The following is a 19,743-nucleotide window of genomic DNA, read 5'->3' as shown; positions in this document are numbered from 1 at the left end:
AACATCATTGGTTTGGAATGTAAAGGATTGGTCTCTACTTTCAAAATCAGAAGTGCTGAGGGGTCTTTGAGAGCTTCAGCTGGGTCTGTGGTTTCAGATTGGGCTCTGGGGAAGCTAATGTTCTGCTGGAGAGTATTTGTAATGGATGATCCTGTGTTTCAGAAAGTTGCCTAATTTCTCTTCTATCCTGGGTTATTTACTAATCCTCTTTTTCTCTAATTGTTTCCTCCTCCACTCACAGAAAACTACTTTTTATTTATGGATTCAGAGCTTTGGTTATTTCCTCTTTTCCCTTTCTCCTGGGGACCCTTCAGCCCTTCCATTTCCGTCTGACTGGCCCACTTCTGCAATTGCCTGCAGTTTGCTCTGGGCCTAAGGTATTGTGTTCACATTATAAAAGAGATTATCAAGTGCTAAAGTTAGTCATTAAAGGCGATTAAGAGATGCTTGATGCTTTCCCCCTAATGGAATGGGAGGCACTTTTTTTTAAAAAAGTAAAACAAAAACTTTGATAAGATAAGTTTTAAAAAGAAAGTGGGCAGCTAAAGGCTCCCAGGCCTGCCAGTACATATGCTGATTGATTATCAGAAGGAAGTACTTGTGGGCTTGTCTATTTCTAAAGGTTTTTAGATCTAGCAAGTTCCAGAATGTACAACTTAGGTTGTCCTTGTAATATGAAGCTGAGTATTCACAAAAACAGCTGTCTGCGACAGCACATCCCTGGGTGTGACTATATGGCACAGGTGATGAAAATGAAAGGGCATCCATCATGTTTCTGATTAACCCGAAAACCGATTTTCTTTTCAAATTAAATGCATTTTCTTCCAAACATGTATGTTGTAGTTTTCTAAATTACTGTTCCTATCCAGTGCATATGTTTCATATCAATTACTTTACAGGTAGAACTATTTGATCATTGAATTTCTCTTTTCTTTTTTAAAATTCTGCTACTCCTGCTACTTCATTCCACAAGGAAAGATTGTTGGGATTGGGAGAGCAACATTTTGATTAGGTTAAGGTTGTGGTTGTTTTGATTCCTTCTTTAGATGGAATAAGTCATTTCTTCCTGTGATGGTTGGGTTCATGTGTAAAATTGGCCAGGTGATGGTGCCCATTTGTCTGGTCAAGCAAGCACTGACCTGTTACTGCAAGTACATTTCGTAGCTGGTTAGTAAACCAGAAGGCTGGTTTATTAAATCATCAGTCAGTTATTGCTTCTGTGGCTGATTACGTCTACAATCAACTAAGAGAGTGTCTTCTGTCTTCTGCAATGAGAGAATCCAGTCAGTTGGATTAATTCAATTAGTTGAAGACTTTTAAGGGAAGAAGAGAAAACTTTCACTTTTTTTCTTCAGCCAGCCAGCCTCTCCTGGGTAGTTCATCAAAGACCTTCATCTGAGTTGCCTCAGGCCTGCCCTACAGAAATTTGGGCTTGTGCTTCCCTACAGTTTGCATGAGACACTCTTATAAAACCCGTATTTACAGATAGCTCCTGTTGTTTCTGTTTCCTACAGAACCCTGACTATATACACTCCCCCTTATTCATTTTCATAATCTTCCCTATTTCTAGTATCTCAGCTTCGAAGTGAGGCAAATGCTATAGTAGAAAGAGGACTTAGGAGTCAGACATGCTTGGGTTGATGTGCAGTCTGAATGTATTATGTCCCCCTAATGCCATTATCTTTGATGTAATCATTGTGTGGGCAGACCTATCAGTGTTAATTAGATTGTAATTCTTTGAATGTTTCCATGGAGATGTGCCCCACCCAACTGTGGGTGATGACTCTGATTGGATAATTTCCATGGAGGTGTTGGTCTGCCCATTCAGGGTGGGTCTGAATTAAATTACTGGAGCAGTATATAAGATCAGACAGAAGGAGCAAGCTGCTACAGCCAAGACGGACACTTTGAAGAAAGCACAGGAGCTGCAGATGAGAGACAGTTTGAAGACGGACGTTGAAAGCAGACTTTTGCTCCGGAGAAGCTGAGAGAAGGAATGTCCTGGGAGAAAGCCATTTTGAAACCAGAACTTGAAGCAGAGACCAGCCACATGCCTTCCCAGCTAACAGAGGGTTTCTGGACACCATTGGCCATCCTCCAGTGAAGGGTACCCGATTGCTGATGTGTTACCATTGGACACTGTATGGCCTTAAGACTGTAACTGTGTAACCAAATAAACCCCCCTTTATAACAGCCAATCCATTTTTGGTGTTTTGCGTTTTGGCAGCATTAGCAAACTAGAACAGTTGAATTCTGGTCTGCTGCCTTCTATCCATTGGGTAAGAAAGGAAATTTTCCTGCATCTTTATTTCCATCTGTAACATGCATGACAATAATTCCATACCCCACAGGGTTTTATTTATCTCCTAGCTCAACATGTGCAACTTCATAGGTCAATTCTCTGCAAATATGTTTCTGCCCCACCTCTCCTCCACTCAAGTATTGGTTTTGACTGTGACATGTCAGTGCAGAATCTTTAAATGCTCTATATTAGGCTGTGCCTTAGAACTTCCACAATATACTTCTGTTGTACTCCAAAATTGCGCTATTCATTATTGAAAGTATATATAAATGTCTTGATTGAATTTAAGGATCTTCCTCGTATCACACCTTTTTCCTAACTCTTACCATTTCTACTTAAAATAGTCAGAAGCAAGGGTAAAATGCTTCACTCCACAAGAAGGGGAGGAGTTACTGATGTAAAGGAACTCAGATGAGCCCCATTATCTAAGGCATACAGAGACTTCAAAGGGGTTGAAGTCATGTGCATATAATGCTGACTTCTTTCTCTTACTGTCCTTCAGTCTGGAAGGGTAAGAAAACAAATGGGAAGAGGTACTCTCTTCTGTCTGCTAGAATCTTCTTGCTTGATTTTCCTGCTTGAACACTTACCTTTGCCTGAGAAGGTCTGGAGCAGCTGGGGTTTGTGAACTTTATCTCTCTTTCATCTTGGTTCCCATCTCCTATTTACATACTATGTTAATTCTCAACATGCAAATCCTCCTTGCTTGGGTAATGAAGATCTCCATGTGATCCAGCCTAATTTATTGGAACCTGTGTGCTGGGAGAGTGTTATTGTGACTTTCTTTGCCTCACTTGTGTATCTGTCTCCCATGGATTTGCAGGATGAGCCTACCCTTCCCTTACCACAATTTCTACTAAGATATATAGTTCACCACACATTTCCAGAAGTGAAGGTGGATTGGCAACAATCATCAGCACTTTCTTTTTCCTCTTATTTATTGTCTTCACCTCCATTTCTAGATTTGAGATGAATTCTTTGGAACAGAATGTAGCTAACATGCCCATGTGGGATGGAAATAAGGACTGTGACTATATTCATATTATTTTCCTAGTGAATTCACCAGTTATAGGCAATCTGGATGTGTAAAAGTATGTGCAGATTAGATGTTTTGAGGAGGGAGTGTATCACTGATTCATTAGCTGACCATATCAGGCTATTTTGGCTGTAAAAATAACAAAAATGTTTATTATTACAGGCATTTATGAGAACATGATATAATAGGTTGGGCTATTCCTTCATAAGTATGCTGTCTTGCTCCCAAACCTTTTTTTTTAAATCATATTTTTTTTTTATTGTAGAATATAACATATATAAATAGAAGTGATACTTCCAAGTACAATTTAACAAGTAGTGAGCAAATTTCAAAGAATGTTATGGGTTATAGTTCCACAGTTTCAGTTATTTCCTTATTGTGAAATGTAGCACATATGCAAAAAGGTACATCTTTCAAAGTATGATTTAACAAATAGTTATGCAGGAAATTTCCAAGAATGTTGTAAGTTTATAGTACCATAGTTTCAATTATTTCCTTACTGTGAAATATAACATATATACAACAAAGGTGATAACTTTCAAATTACAATTTAACAAGTAGCTATAGAACAAATTTCAAAGGATGCTATATGTTACAGTTCCACCATTTCAATTCTTTCCTTCTAGCTGTTCTAATACCCTAGCAATTAAGAAAAGAAAATTATATTGAGATTCAGTATTCAAATTCTTTGTTAAAGTCCATCTTGTCTGTTGCCACCCCTTCCTCTAGTTTAATCACTTTCTGATCTTCAGGGATGTCTAGGCAGCAACCATCCTATGCTCCTAAACCTTTGTCTAACCAAGATGCACACACAGATTCCCAGACTTTACATGAGGTTGGCAAAATGTCTTCATTGTTTGAGAAAATTCACTCTGGATAGGGCCTCTGCTCTCTGCTTGCCTACTTCTGGAGTATGTTTGTGAAAGCGTTTTCTCTGTATGTCTGCTCTCCTGATTGATGAACAAGTACCTTCACCAAAAAAGGAATCTTAAGTTCTTTAAATCTCTTTATAACATCCTAGGTACTTAAAAATTTCTGGGTAACAGACTCTAGCAACATGTATAGTGACCTTTACGAACCACAAAATGCCTTAGACATGAATTCTCTTGCTTTGAGAGTAATACAAGTAAGCCTAGCATTACAGACCCTCCAAAGTGGAAAAGAATAAATGTGCTCCCCCTTTAACAGGGTATTCCTGTCAATGTTGTCCCCCAGTAGTTATTGCCTTCTTCAGGGATCCATCCCCATTTTATGCTATTTGGGCATATGCATAAAATGCCAGAATTTTGCAAACCCACCAAATCCTGGTTATCTTCCTCTAAAGCAGTAGTGTGCAACCTTGCATGGATATATGATCTTCTAATGGTGATATGAGCTTTGTGAAGTGCTGATACCCAGGCCGAACCCCCAGAATGACTAAATAAAAATTTCTCTTGGTGGGAACCTGGCATTAGTATTTTTTAAAGCTCCCCAAATGATTCCAATGTGCAGCCAAGGTCAAGAGGCACTGCTATAAAGACCCAACAGCTTGACAATATCCCCCTTAAAATTTATCACTTGAAATGGGTTAGAACATATAAGCTAACTTGTGCATTAAAATATTAAATAGAAAAGCTATTATTTTTATTTGCTCTATTTGAAACTCAAAACTTCTTTAATACAGCGTAAGCTTGCAAAATCTTTAAACTTTTTATCATGTAACTATATGACACATAAAAATGGAGTGTAATATATGGGTTGAAACAACATAATAAAGTGAATACCAGGGAGCCCACACCCATCCTAAGAGCTAGGACTATTACCAGGCCCACTGAAGCTAGAGTCTCTTTTTAACTTCATCTAATTTGATGATTATCATTTCTTTGCTTTTGCAAATATAACTTTACTGCATACATATGTATCCCTAAACAATATATTATTTGTTTGTTTGTGAGTTTTATGATAATAGTAAAATACTGTCTATAGTAGTTTTGACTTGCTTTTTTCTCACAATACTATCATACTAAGAATTACCCATATTTACATCTAGCTGTAATTTATACATTTTCTATTGTATGGGAGTCATTTTTCCTATCTAGGGGCATAATTGGACATAGACCTAGACTCAATTTCCTTGTCTTTATATGTTTTGATTATCTCCAGATTTTTTGATATTACAATGAACTATGAACATAGAAACTATGAACATATCTGGTCATTCCTCCCCCTAAGATATGGGGGCAGATACTATGGATAGGTTTGCTTAACTTTTGATTCCAACCTCTTCTTAGGGTGCTTCTTGTTTGGCAGAGATTGGAAAGCAAAATTTTATATTTCCTAGATTGCCCTGCAGCTGGAGTTCTGGGGTAGATTTTACAATCAGTGTACTCACAAGATTACTGGGCTCATCCTTATTGATGACACCATGCTTATTGTGCTTGGTGGTTGGAAAGTAGCAAGTATTGTATATGACTTAGCAAGACAATTGCTGGAGAAGAAGCAGACTCATGAAAATTAGCAGGCTTCCACATCAGGGTATTTTCTGGATATCCAGTAGGTCTGGAACAAGCTGTGATAATTCTCTCCAATGTGAAAGACAAATTGCTGCATCTTGAATCCTCTACACTAAGAAAAAAGTCCAAAGCTTTTTGGTTCTTTTTAGATTTGGAGGCAATGTCTACCACATTTGGGTGTATTGCTCAACTACATTACCTATGAGGTTTGGAGCTTTGAATGGCACTTAGAACAAGAGAAGTCTCTTGACTTGTCTATGCTGCTGTGCAGGGAGCTCTGCTACTTGACCTTGATGACTCAGTGGATCCCATGATCTCGGAATGTCTGTGGGCAGATCACAAGGCTTTGTTGGACTGAGCATGCCCTGAGAGAACAATCACAGTTAAGCCCTTAGGTTTTGGAGCAAATATATGCCTTGTTTGTCAAAGAACTATTTTATTTTGCTAAATAGCTTCTGGTTTGCTGTAAGCCAGGACTTTTATCATGGATTATCAAGTTAACCACATGAACTGAACTTCCCTTAATGAAATGCATATTATTTTATTTACAAAGTTTTGAATTTGGGTATGCCCAGCAATGATCTATCATCAAATGGAAGTGTGAAGATGGGACCTAAGCAGTACTTTGGGCACAGGATGATAGTTGCATGAGCATGTAGCTCACACTGTCAGTGTACCAACCTCTGCTGTCTGCTGTATTGTCATCTCATCCTCAGCCTATACTCAAAGCTTACGTTGTTCTATAAGACCCATTGGCTGCAGAAGAACAATTTGATCATGTTTTTTTTTTTGCATGGTTCCTCCTACCATCCAAAAGCAAACTGTGGCAGCAATTCAGCCCCATCACCAAAAGATGGTAGAGAAAAAATCTTCCCTTCCACTGGGCAGGACGTGACTCGACACTGAGAAGCAGCAGTGGGTAATGCTTCAGGGGAAGGAATAATATTGAAAGATTCATGACAAGGGGAGTTGGGGAGGAGCATGATGTGAAAGAATCACTCAGAATGGGCTTAGGGTAGGAGAACGTTTGGGCCCCATGTGTTCCCCTGTGCATAGGCCAAATGCTAGTAAATGCATAGAGAATCTGCACAACACTGTCAAACACAGTACTATCAAACACCTTACCTTAAGGATATTTATAGAGCACAGCCCTCAACTACAAAATAAACTTTCTCTTCAGGTGCACATGGTACATTATTAGAGAAAGGCCATATTCTAGGTCATAAACTAACTCTTAATCAATTGAAAATAATTGAAATTAAACACAGTATATTTTCTGACCACTTTGGATTAACATAAAATATACACCAATAAGATATCTAGGAAAACTCCCCACATGTTGAATTTAAACACCTCTAAGTAATCTATGAATCAAAGATGAAAACACAAAAGAAATTGGAAAATGCTTTTGACTGAAAGACAATAAAATACAAATTATCAAAATTTATGTGATTTAAGCAGTTCTTAAAGGAAATTTATAGCTTTAAATTTCTGATATATTCATTAGAAATGTATAAAGACCTAAAGTCAATGATCTAAGCTTCACCTTAAGAAGCTAGGAGAAGAAGAGCAAAGTAAACCCAAAGTAAATAAAAATAAAATAAATAATAATAAATACAGAAGTAACTGAATTAGAAAACAAACAATAGAGAAAATCTGATTCTTTGAAATGTTTAGTAAAATTGATTAACCCCTAATAGATTGAATGAGAGAACCCAAATTACTGACATTAGGAATAAAAGAGGGGTTTGATTATTAGTACAGTAAATTTATAAATCAATTTGTGAAGAATTAACATAAAAATAAAATGTATTCATCTTATCCATAAATATGGCTTGCCACTGCATTTCAGTAAAGATTCAAATTTTTCCTAGATAGCCTTTATTATATTCATTTGTAGATCTTGTGTATTTTTCTTTGTTGCAGGTATATATAAATGTATTTTTTTAATTTATTTTTTAAAAAAATATTGAGCTTACAGGTGGCTACCTTGCTAAATTCTACTGTTAATTCTAAGAATTTGATGTAGGGTTTTTGGGATTTTCTATGTAGATGAGTGTTACTCAGTGTGTGTTCCATGAACCAGTGCCAGTTCCTGAACTGTTTGTTACTGGTCCCTGATGAGCAAAATAAAGAAATTGAGAGTAAGGGGTTAGAAATTCTTACAGCAATTTGACAGAGTAATTATATATCTGATGAATCTAATAATAAATATTTTGGTTTTTATGTTGTATATTTTAAACTTTTTTTCTTTCCTTAGTAATTTATTTCTACTGTATTTTACAAAGATATCAGTCTGAGACAGATTGGAGGAAAAAATCTGGTCCCACACAATGGATAGTGTTAAAATAAAACTTGAGCAAAATTTGGTTATATCTCAGAGAGTATTTTTGAATCAATTCATGAAATTGGGGAAATTCCAATTGCCACAAGGTAGAGAGAAACTCCCCTGATCAAAGAGAGCAATGGGCTTTTAAAGACAGAAAAAGGGAGTACATTGGGAGGAAATTTTCAGGGTTAATGCGGACTACATTTCCTAATACGGTTAGTGCAGGTGGTTGCTTAGCAATGAGGAAGTTAGCTGCCATAAGAATAGGGAGGTGATGATAGCTGATTGGCTGATTTAAATTCTGTTTTCTGGGTGAGCCGGACATCTACAGGGAATAGAAACTTACTTAGATTTCGGCTTTGCTGAGATGGCGCTTTGCATGGGCACCTCCAATTGGGCCTACTAGGTTTTATTTTTCAAGTCCCCCCTTTTAATCAGGCTCTTGGCCAAGTTGAGGGCTGAGATCAAAATCTAAGACATGAATGCCACTTTCAGTTATCATTTGCTGGCTCTAGATGACTCTGGGAGGTGATTAACCCTGGGTTACAGATGTCGAGGGGTTGATCATTTTTGTTCTCTTCATGCTTCTGTCATTCTAGGCAGATGGACACCATTTGGTGAGATGGCTGGGTGCAACCATTTTAAAACTTTTGAGAAGATACAGTGTGCTAGGGAGACTATTATGATTACTGTGAGTAGTAAAATGCTCAATGTTTGGAGTATAATTTTGAGCTAAGGACCCCAGGACCCAAACAAACTGAAATCAAAGGGATCAAAAAATTATTCTGAGGAAAGACTTACTTGTTTGAGCCATGTGGCTTATTTGACTGTTTCATGTAACTTCATCTCAACTTCCCAGAAGTGTTTATCCAAGTACAGCAGGTGGTATTATGATAGCATAAATTCCTCCTTGCTCAGCCAGCAAGAGTCAAGCACAATTTATTATTTAAAATATCTCTAATTAAAGAGTCCAAAGATTTTTTTGTTGCTCAGCAATAGCATTTGTGGTGGAATTAGCAATTTTTCCTACTATTACAGATAAATGTCTATTCACATTTTCCCTGGTGTTAATTCCTAAGGCAACAAAAGTCTAATGAAAAAGACCGATTCAGCATCAGTGACACCTCCAGGCAATTCACTTTTGGCTTGGGAATGTAAATTAAGTGGGGGAGTCCAGTGTGAAGCTTGGTTTTGTTATGAATTTCTAAGAGAATGAGAAGGCACCTGAGGATACATTGTCCCATTACAGTGCAAGGACATATGCAGGGAGAGGCCCAACCTGTAAAGGTTTTATTTTCTCCACAAAGAAAAATAAACCCTGGAGGGGTGCAGCTCACCCCTATAGATGTCAAGGTCACTTTAGGGGATGCCTCTGGATATAACTGAGCCATTTGCCATTTTTGTTATATTGGGAATTGTTGCATCTTGTGGTTGCCTGGGGTGGGGGAAGAAGGGTGCGTAGCCAATGACTGTGCCATTATCTTTGTCACAGGGTACAAATGGAGGCCTTCCTGGTGATTATATATGTGAGGTAGGGGAAGTCAGCTCCTGTGGTAGTGATCCTGACTCGATAGGAGAGAGAAAAATGGAGGATGAGTGATATTTTTAAAGGTTGCATTTGGGACCTGAGAATGTTTAGTGATGGGTAAGACAGTTGCATCTCTGGAACCATGTACAGATGGTGGTTAGTGATGACAGATCCAGCATTCAGTTAGGTTCCTTCCTTCTGCAACGGCCTGGGAAAAACCAATGATAGCATTGTCTTTCTAGGCCATGGCAAGAAAGAAGAAAGAGACATGCAGGAAAAGTTTAAACATTTTTGTTGCTACAATTTCCAAAACAAGATGGAAAAGGTGTTTAAAAAGGGTGTGGAAATAATAGAAATGCAATAATAATTGTAAAGAATAACATGATGAGTGTTAGGTTGGAGTCATTCAGGGATCCACACAATGCAACGAGTCATGGTTTAAGTAGAGAGTTTCAGGTTTATTAGAGGAAGAAAGCAGGTGGGAGCCAGTGAAAAGAAAGAAAGAAAATGGCTCCATCTCTCTATCTGAGAGCAGCATTTTTTAAAGAAAAAACCCACATTGGGATGGGAGGGTGTTGTGGGGGGAGGGTGCCTGCTGAGTGTGTCCTGTGCCTCGATTGGATGAGTGCCTATCAATTTCTGGGCTGATTGGTTGCTAGGGTTCTGATGCATTTCTCTTCTTTGAAATGTAGCTCTGTTATCTATCTAGGGAGAGCAGGCCTTTCTGGTTGTTCATCTTATGGGCATATCTGATCTTGCCTTACCTGTCCCCTGGGTGTCAAGGTGCCACCACAGCTGGGACAACCTTGAACAGCCTTCCTCCTTTAGTTTATGGCGCACCTGGTTTTTCTGAGATAAGCTGCAGGGTCCTAAGTTCATAATTCCTTCTATATATTAGATTCTTTTTCCGGAATCTGACTATGAGGAATATGACAGGAATGTAGGGATTTATGGAGTCTTGTTCCATGATCTTGGGTGGAAGCCGGTCACCTGTGAAGCCATCTACTTCTCGTCCCAGTACATTTTTTTTTTTTTCATTTTTATTGAGATTGTTCAGATACCATACAATTATCCAGAGATCCAAAGTGTACAATTACTTCCCCTGGGTACCCTCATACAGCTGTGCATCATCACACTTAATTTTTGTTCAATTTTTAGAAACTTTTCATTACTCCAGACAAGAAGTAAAGTGAAAGATGAAAAAAGAAAAAAACAAAAGGAAACTCTAATCCTCCCCTATCCCTAACTAACCCCCCTCAATTGTTGACTCCTAGTACTGATATAGTACATTTGTTACTGTTTATGAAAAAAATGTTGAAATACTACTAACTATAGTGTATAGTTTGTAATAGGTATATAGTTCTTCCCTATATGCCCCTCTATTATTAACTTCTAATTGTATTGTCATACATTTGTTCTGGTTCATGGAAGCGATTTCTAGTATTTGTACAGTTGATCATGGACATTGCCCACCTTAGGATTCAGTTTTATACATTCCCATCTTTTGACCTCCAACTTTCCTTCTGGTAACATACATGACTCTGAGCTTCCCCTTTCCACCTCATTCACACACCATTCGGCACTGTTAGTTATTCTCACATCTTGCTACCAGCACCCCTGTTCATTTCCAAACATTTAAGTTCATCCTAATTGAACATTCTGCTCATACTAAGCAACCACTCCCCATTCTTAAACCTTGTCCTATATCTTGGTACCTTATATTTCAAGTCTATGAGTTTACATGTTATAATTAATTCCTATCAGTGAGATCCTGCAATAATTGTCCTTATGTGTCTGGCTTATTTCACTCAGTATATTGCCCTCGAGGTTTTGTCATCAACCCATTTTTTTTTTAATATGGTTTTGTTCACTCACCATACATTCCATCCCAAGTAAATAATCGATGGTTCTCTGCATGGTCATACATTTATGTGTTCCCCACTTTCACCACTATCTATATAAGGGCATCTACATTTCTTCCACAAGGCAGGAGGGAGAGTCAAAGAAGGTAGAGAGGCAAAAGAAAGAGGAAAAAAAAAAAATGGCAGCTAGGAAGCAGCAAAAGGAAAAATAACCTTAAATCAAAGTAGAATAAAGAATCAGACAACACCACCAATGTCAAGTGTCTAACATGCCTCCCCTATCCCCCCCTCTTATCTGCATTTACCTTGGTATATCACCTTTGTTACCTTAAAGGAAGCATGATACAATGATTCTATACAGTCTCTAGTTTATGCTGATTGCATCCCTCCCCCAATGCCTCCCCATTTTTAACACCTTGCAAGGTTGACATTTGCTTGTTCTCCCTTGTAAAAGAACATATTTGTACATTTTATCACAATTGTTGAATACTCTAGATTTCACCACGTTACACAGTCCCAGTCTTTATCTTTCCTCCTTTCTTCTGGTGTCTCACATGCTCCCCACCTTCGTCTCTCATCCATATTCATAGTTACCTTTGTTCAGTGTACTTACATTGTTGTGCTACCATCTCCCAAAATTGTGTTCCAAACCACGCACTCCTGTCTTCTATCACCCTGTAGGGCTCCCTTTAGTATTTCCTGTAGGGCAGGTGTCTTGTTCACAAAGTCTCTCATTGTCTGTTACAAAATATTTTGAGCTCTCCCTCATATTTGAAGGACAGCTTTGCTGGATATAGGATTCTTGGTTGGCAGTTTTTCTCTTTCAGTATCTTAAATGTATCATACCACTTCCTTTTTGCCTCCATGGTTTCTGCTGAGAGATCCGCACATAGTCTTATTAAGCTTCCTTTGTATGTAATGGATTGCTTTTCTCTTGCTGCTTTCAGGATTCTCTCTTTGTCTTTGACATTTGATAATCTGATTATTAAGTGTCTTGACGTAGGCCTATTCATATCTCTTCTGTTTGGAGTACGCTGCGCTTCTTGGATCTGTAATGTTATGTCTTTCATAAGAGATGGAAAATTTTCATTAATTACTTCCTCTATTATTGCTTCTGCCCCCTTTCCCTTCTCTTCTCCTTCTGGGACACCAGTGATACATACATTATTGTACTTTGTTTCATCCTTGAGTTCCTGGAAGCGTTGCTCATATTTTTTCATTCTTTTCTCCATCTGCTCCTTTGCATGTAGGCTTTCAGGTGTTTTGTTCTCCAGTTCCTGAGTGTTTTCTTCTGCCTCTTGAGATCTGCTGTTGTATGTTTCCATTGTGTCTTTCATCTCTTGTGTTGTGCCTTTCATTTCCATAGATTCTACTGGTTGTTTTTTTGAACTTTTGATTTCTGCCGTATATATGCCCAGTGTTTCCTTTACAGCCTCTATCTCTTTTGCAATATCTTCTCTAAACTTTTTGATTTGATTTAGCATTAGTTTAAATTCCTGTATCTCAGTTGAAGTGTACGTTTGTTCCTTTGACTGGACCATAACTTTGTTTTTCTTAGTGTAGGTTGTAATTTTCTGTTGTCTAGGCATGGTTTCCTTGGTTATCCAAATCAGGTTTTCCCAGACCAGAACAGGCTCAGGTCCCAGAGGGAAGAAATATTCAGTATCTGGTTTCCTTGCGGGTGTGTCTTAGAAAATTGCTCCACCCTTTGATGCCTCAGGTCACTGTGCTTTTCTGCCCAGCAGGTGATGCCTGTTAGCCTATAATTCTTGACTGGTGTGAGGAGGTATGGCCATGTTCCCCCAGGCTCTGGGGTCTGGTTCTGAATGGGAAGGGCCCCACCCCTTTCCTCCTAGAGAAGACAGACCCCCCAGGTGGAGGTCATTAGCATTTCAATGGTCTCACTCTCTGCTTGTGCTGTCTCCACCCTTCCCCAAGTCACAGCCCTGGAAACTGAATATGACTGGGGCTTTCTCCACTGAGCCAAAAAAGAAACAGATAGTCCCCTTCAGACCCAGTCCAAGGCGACCCTCCGGCTCTCCAAGGTCAGTCGTCACCCAAAGCCTCTGTCTGTTTTTGGGGGCTGCGTACCTGTAGTGGGCAGTTCACAGTATCTACTTAAAACCTCAGTTGGAGCTCAGCTGAGCTATATTCGCTTGCTGGGAGAGAACTTCTCTCTGGCACCATGAGGCTTTGCAGCTCGGGCTATGGGGGAGGGAGTCTCACGACTTGGATCCGCAGGTTTTACTTACAGATTTTATGCTGTGTTCTCGGGCATTCCTCCCAATTCAGGTTGGTGTATGATGAGTGGATGGTCTTGTTTGTTCCCCCGCAGTTATTCTGGATTATTTACTAGTTGTTTCTGGTTTTTTGTAGTTGTTCCAGGGGGACTACTTAGCTTCCACTCCTCTCTATGCAGCCATCTTGCCCCACCTCTTGTCCCAGTACTTTTTAATTGTAGGACTCTGGTTTGGTCACAGGTCCAATTGTAGGAGCCCTTTTAAGTTGTGAGATGTGAACCCAAGGCTCAGTCCCTTAGTTAAGAGTATCTGGTGTGGTCCCTTTTAGCATGGTTTAAGGGCTGCTTTGCATTGATTTGCTGCCAGTATACTCAATTGCTGGAAGTTAGTGTGTGAGGAATCTGAGGGAGATAGGGCTCTCAAAATGCTTCCCTCACCTGTTGGAGATAACCTTTTGCACACATCATTAGAGATTTATAATACTGAGTGATCTCCTGATGGGAAAGCAGGGGATCAATGTTAAGACAGAGGCCTGTGACATAGGCCCTCCAGTGATAATTTCATAGGGATGAAGTTTATGTTTCCTAAAAGATGTGCTTCAAATAGCCATAAGGGCCAGTGGAAGAACTTCAGGCCAGTATAACCTGGTTTCCTTAATTAATTTAGACAGTTTTAGTTTTAATATCCTTTTTGTTCTCTGTACCTTTCCAGACAATTGAGGGTGGTAGGGATAATGATAATGATAATTTATTTGTAGAATCTTAGTCAGAGCTTTAATGACTTGCCCAGTAAAATGAATGACTCAGTCACTAGAAATAATTTCTCAGGTGGAGAATATATTTTCTAAAAGTTTTTTAATAACTGTTATAGTATCTGCCTTAACAAGGAAAGGCCTCTGTCTATTGAAATGCTTGAGCCTAACTCTTATTATGAATTACCTTAAATTGGTCTTTTAAAATATTTAGTTTATTTATTACTGTGCCAGACTTATTAACATAAATGCAACATTGTTTATGGGCAGTCAGGGTATGTAGAGCCTGTCTATTTTATTAGAAGACTGATGCTAGGCTTTTAACTTCAGCCTGAAGGGCATTAAGGGAGTTATTAAAGATCTGTTTTATAGCTTTAGATATATTATAACTGCTTGCTCTAGGTCATGTGTTCCTAGGGAAGATAGGATGATGTGTATGAAAGAGGGGAACCCTATATTATATTAGGTGAAGGGACTGAGAGAATTAACCCTCTTTTGTCAGTTTGAGGCCTGGTATACAAAGGATACTAAGTTAGCTTTCTGACTAGACTTGTTAAAAGCCTCTTGAAGACTAGAATGATAAGCCAAGAACTCAACACTAGATCTCACCTGCAGTCCAGAAAATAACTTTCTTTACTGACCTATAAGGCTGGGAACCCCAGGGCTAGGTACCAGATTGGTTTTTCCAAGAGGGTTTTGTAAGCATTGGCTTCATAAGATTAACCTTAGTTTCTTAAAAATGTCTGGTCACATCTGATTAAATGAACATCATTCTTAAACAAGATATTCTAGTCAAAGCTCTGGTTATATAACTCGTATCTCCAATTATGTCCTGTTAACAAGTAAGAAAGATTCTGATTGAATGTCTGTAAGTAATTATTTTGCCATAAAAAATAAGAATATTCAATAAGAGTTTCCAAGTTCTGGAGGGCCCAGGCAAGGAGAAAAAGATGAATGTTTTGTGAATTATAGATAGCTTAAGGGAACAGAGTAAGGATTTTCTTGTATCTAGAAAATAGAACATTAAAACATCAGTAATAATCTAAACAAAACTATAATCATTCTTTATTAGTTCATTTAGTGTTAGGTGATTGGTCCTGTGAGAAACAAGCAGAGAGGAATAAATGCTCACCTGATTGTGGAGAAGGAAAGAATTTATTTATGATCTTGCAAGAATGGATGCACGGCCAGAAATGTAGTGGGTGCACCAAACAATAGAACATAGCAAACTTTATCCTAAGCCTAACACACAAGTCCCTCCCCTGTTTCTCCATTGGCTGGATACTACAGAGGGTACAACCCTTCTGAGAGAGCTAACTAGTCCGCCTTTGGGATTTCAAATTGTACAGCCTATCCGAGAGAGCTAACTGGCACATCTTTGGGAATGCCAACTCTGGACTTATGTTAGGGGCTCTCTCCTTCCCTCTAACCGTGGAGCCCATTTGAGTCAGTTTTGTCTAGTTTCCATTTTCCCTACTCCATGTTGCCTTTATGTGAAAACTAAACTTAACCCTTTCTTACAGTTTCCCTCCTCTTTCTTTTTAAACCCTTTTTAATTTTCACATTCTAGTTTTTCAAATTTGCTAAGAGCTTTTTTTACATTCCTCATCATATGAATCTTTCTCTTTGAGGGAGATATAGTATAGATTGTTCTGCTGATATTGCACGGGATGGGATAATGCAGCATCCAACCACTGTGAGTACTTGGCTGAAGTGATAAGGGAAGTTAAAACAGACATTGCAACTCCTTTTCATTTCTTGAACCAATTTTCCAACCACCCCATGAGTGGGTTGTTAATGCTAGAATTTTTTGCTAGTTTTTGATATAAGGCTGTTAAGCCTTGCAAAGCTTTGGTGATAGTTCTGTCAGGTGCCGTATTGTTGGGGATGAATGTGCAACAGCTTCCCCCAATTATAACACACACACCTCCCTTTTCAGCTAGCATCATGTCTAGGGCCATCCTATTTTCCCATGCCATTCGGCTAGTGGCATCTAACTGTCCTGCTATTCCCTTATTGGCATCCCTGGTACAGTTGATAAATCTTTGCTGATTATAATAGATACAATTCATCCAATCCACATTTTTATTGATGGTGACTCATCAGAATAAGAATGATTTAAATCCTGCAGCCACTTGATTTTTAGCTTTAAACTTATTTGGAGCTCCCTGGGGAACCCCTATACTATCTAAATAGATTTGTTCATCAAAGGAACCAGGTACATTTCATACATTTTGTTTATCTCTTTTGCCTTGGGTTGGTACTTTTTCTTTACTTTCAAATGCCAGGGTGAAATGGGATAGCCAGTTGAACCAGAGCACAGATTTCTCCCCACTTTTCAGATAGTGTTGGCCAGAAGACACCCTTCCCGCAGTACCACCAGAGGTCTACTCGGGGTATAGCTAAGCTGGGGAAGTTGCCAGTACTATCCTTACTCATGTTGTACACAAGGCCATGGTTCCAAGATCTTGGAGCCCTTCTTCCCATCTAGAGAGACAGGCAGAGTGGTTTCTGGGACCAATGCAAGAAGCTGGTATGGCCTTGACACTTACCTTCTGGACTGGAGGGAACAGAGAGGACAATGTACCACAACTTTCACCAGGAGCAGCATTTTGAAAGAGAAGTATCATACACTTAAACTCTTTTTCATGCTTTTCCATACCCAAGGGGAAGGGCATAATTTGAGCAGTGGGTCAGCCTGTTGTACAAGTGTAACAGTTGCTTTTGTTTAGACTCTGGATGGTATATTTGACCCATTTTACCATTTGTTTCTCCATAACCTGTCTCTATTTCTATGGTTTGCTTTAAGTCTTTTGGCCTCAGTACTCTAATGACCTTGGGGTCATTTTGAATTGGAGAGGTGGACTCCAGCCAAGTTTCCCTTAATGGTTTTCCCTCCAGCGTGGGTGAGACCCATCCTTTATACTATGTTGTCCACCAAATAGCATTCCAAGAGTAACAGGTCAGGTGACTCATAAGTTACACTCCCAAATGTTCGCCCCCCAACAATCTTGCTCTCTATCTGGATAGTAAATACTTATGCTCCTCCCTCAGTTGTCACTGATGTTCTAAATTCCCACAATTAATTACCTGACAAGCATCAAACTGCACAGTTTGGGATTCTAAGCCCTTGATTACATTTGCAACCAATTTGATGGAACTTGTTACACTTTGAACATGGAACATTACAACCAATATAAGTAATTTCATGTTTAGGCTGAGCATAAGCTACTATGTAAGCACAAGATTCAATCCACCCCTTTCTTTCCTCCCAATATGCTTTCTTTTTAGAGTGATTCTCAGGGGATGAGGTAGGATTTACTTTCCAGGACTCAGGCTGAGTTGTCGGGTACTTATTCTCTGGTTCAGGCACTGGTCCTTTTACTCGGTTGTAATGAGACCAGCCTCTTTTTGCTGTTTGGACTGCCATTTCAGTCATCAGCAAGAATTGATAGGTTTTTTCCCAGATCGATTGAAGTTTGGATTCTTTCCACGACTTGATTAGGACCCAGCTGCCAGGTTGGTGTCAATGGATAGCAAATTCAAGAGGCAGAGTCTGGGCCAGCAAACCACAATGCCTGAGGGGTGATAAAGCAGAAGACAAGGCCAGTATATAATTTTTAAGGAAGAGATCTTTCATGTCTAGGGAAGGGTGTTCTCCAGTCCTCCTGGGAAAAGGCAAACCAAAAAGCATTTCATAAGGGTAAATTTCCAGTTCTTTTCTAGGGGCAGTTCTGATCCTTAATGGAGCTATAGATAAGCACTTGATCCAGGGTAACTTTGTTTCCAAGACTAATTTAGAAAGTTGTTTCTTCAAGGTTTGATTCATTCTCTCCACTCTCTTGGAGGATGGCAGATGCCAGGGAGTGTGGAAGTCCCAGGTGACACCTAGGCTTTCCATAACATTCTGCAACACATGGGAGGTAAGATGGCTACCATTGTCAGAATCTATATTCTCCACTAACCCATAATGGGGAATGATTTGTTTAAGGATAATTTTAGAAGTCCCTAATGTTATAGCTGAGGCTAGAGGACAGGCTTCCACCCATGTGGTTAGATGGTCTACAATTACCAGAATATACTTTAGCTGATCTATTGGGGCATTTCAGTGTAATCAACCTCAATGCTTTGGAATGGTCTGAAGCCCTGCTCTCTTGCCCCTTGTACCTGCTTTCTTAAGACCTTTTTATTAATCTTTTGACAGATTATGCACCATTCACGTATTTGTTTAGCAACTGTATAAAGGCCTACACATCCAAATTGCCTAAGTATTGAATTACACATGGCTTTTACCCCCAATGACTCCCCTGGTGTAAAACTGCTAATACCTCCTTCAAGTACAGATACTCCTGAACTCATTTGCATGAAAAGCAGCAAGAATTTACCAACATTTAAGGCTATTTACTGGTCAAAAAGAATGGAACAGTTAGACCAAAGAACAACAATAATTTAGAATAACCCCAGGTTAATGAACACAAAATGTCTCACCATTCTTAAATGCCCACTCAAAATCTAGTCTTTAGTACACCTAGTTTAGTGATGCCTGAATATACCTGATTCACATATATGTAAACTTTGAACACATATGCAAGGTTTGCTGTCAGATAAGTAATAACACACTCTCCAAGGAGAAGAAGACAAGACTTGGTGTGTGGCATTTGGCAGTATATGTGGTATATCTATTCCCACCAGAGCCAATTTCAAGCTAGCAACCTGGTATCACCAATTGCAGAGCTGGGAAGAGGTACGCACCACTCACTGTCCCAAGTTCGTTTGATTCAGCTTCAGTGAACCTCAACCCCTTTTACAGGAACATGTGCATAATAATGCACTTGCACTTTGAGTATGAACCTTTTGCTTTTGTCCAAAATATATTAGCAAAACCATACTATGAATCATGAGAACACATGGCCCCTTATATATCTGGAACACAGACAGACACATATAACTTACATATGCACCCATAACCATACAAAATGTGCACGCTTATGCCCATTTACAAGCATGTACAGCCAACACACTACTGTTATGTATACACAGAAAACCTCTACACAAACACAGTCTTTCTCACTTTTAAGTAGAGTTGTCTCATTCTCCACACTATTGTGAACCTTCACACAATCACCCAGCTCTAGAGTACACACAAATTAGTATATGCTACAAAGACACAAAGAAATATCTCCAGTTTACTATAGATGAGTAC

This window comes from Choloepus didactylus, chromosome 3 (genome assembly GCF_015220235.1).
Source record: "Choloepus didactylus isolate mChoDid1 chromosome 3, mChoDid1.pri, whole genome shotgun sequence".
NCBI classification, from domain to species: domain Eukaryota; kingdom Metazoa; phylum Chordata; class Mammalia; order Pilosa; family Megalonychidae; genus Choloepus; species Choloepus didactylus.
This window is presented reverse-complemented; position numbering follows the sequence as displayed.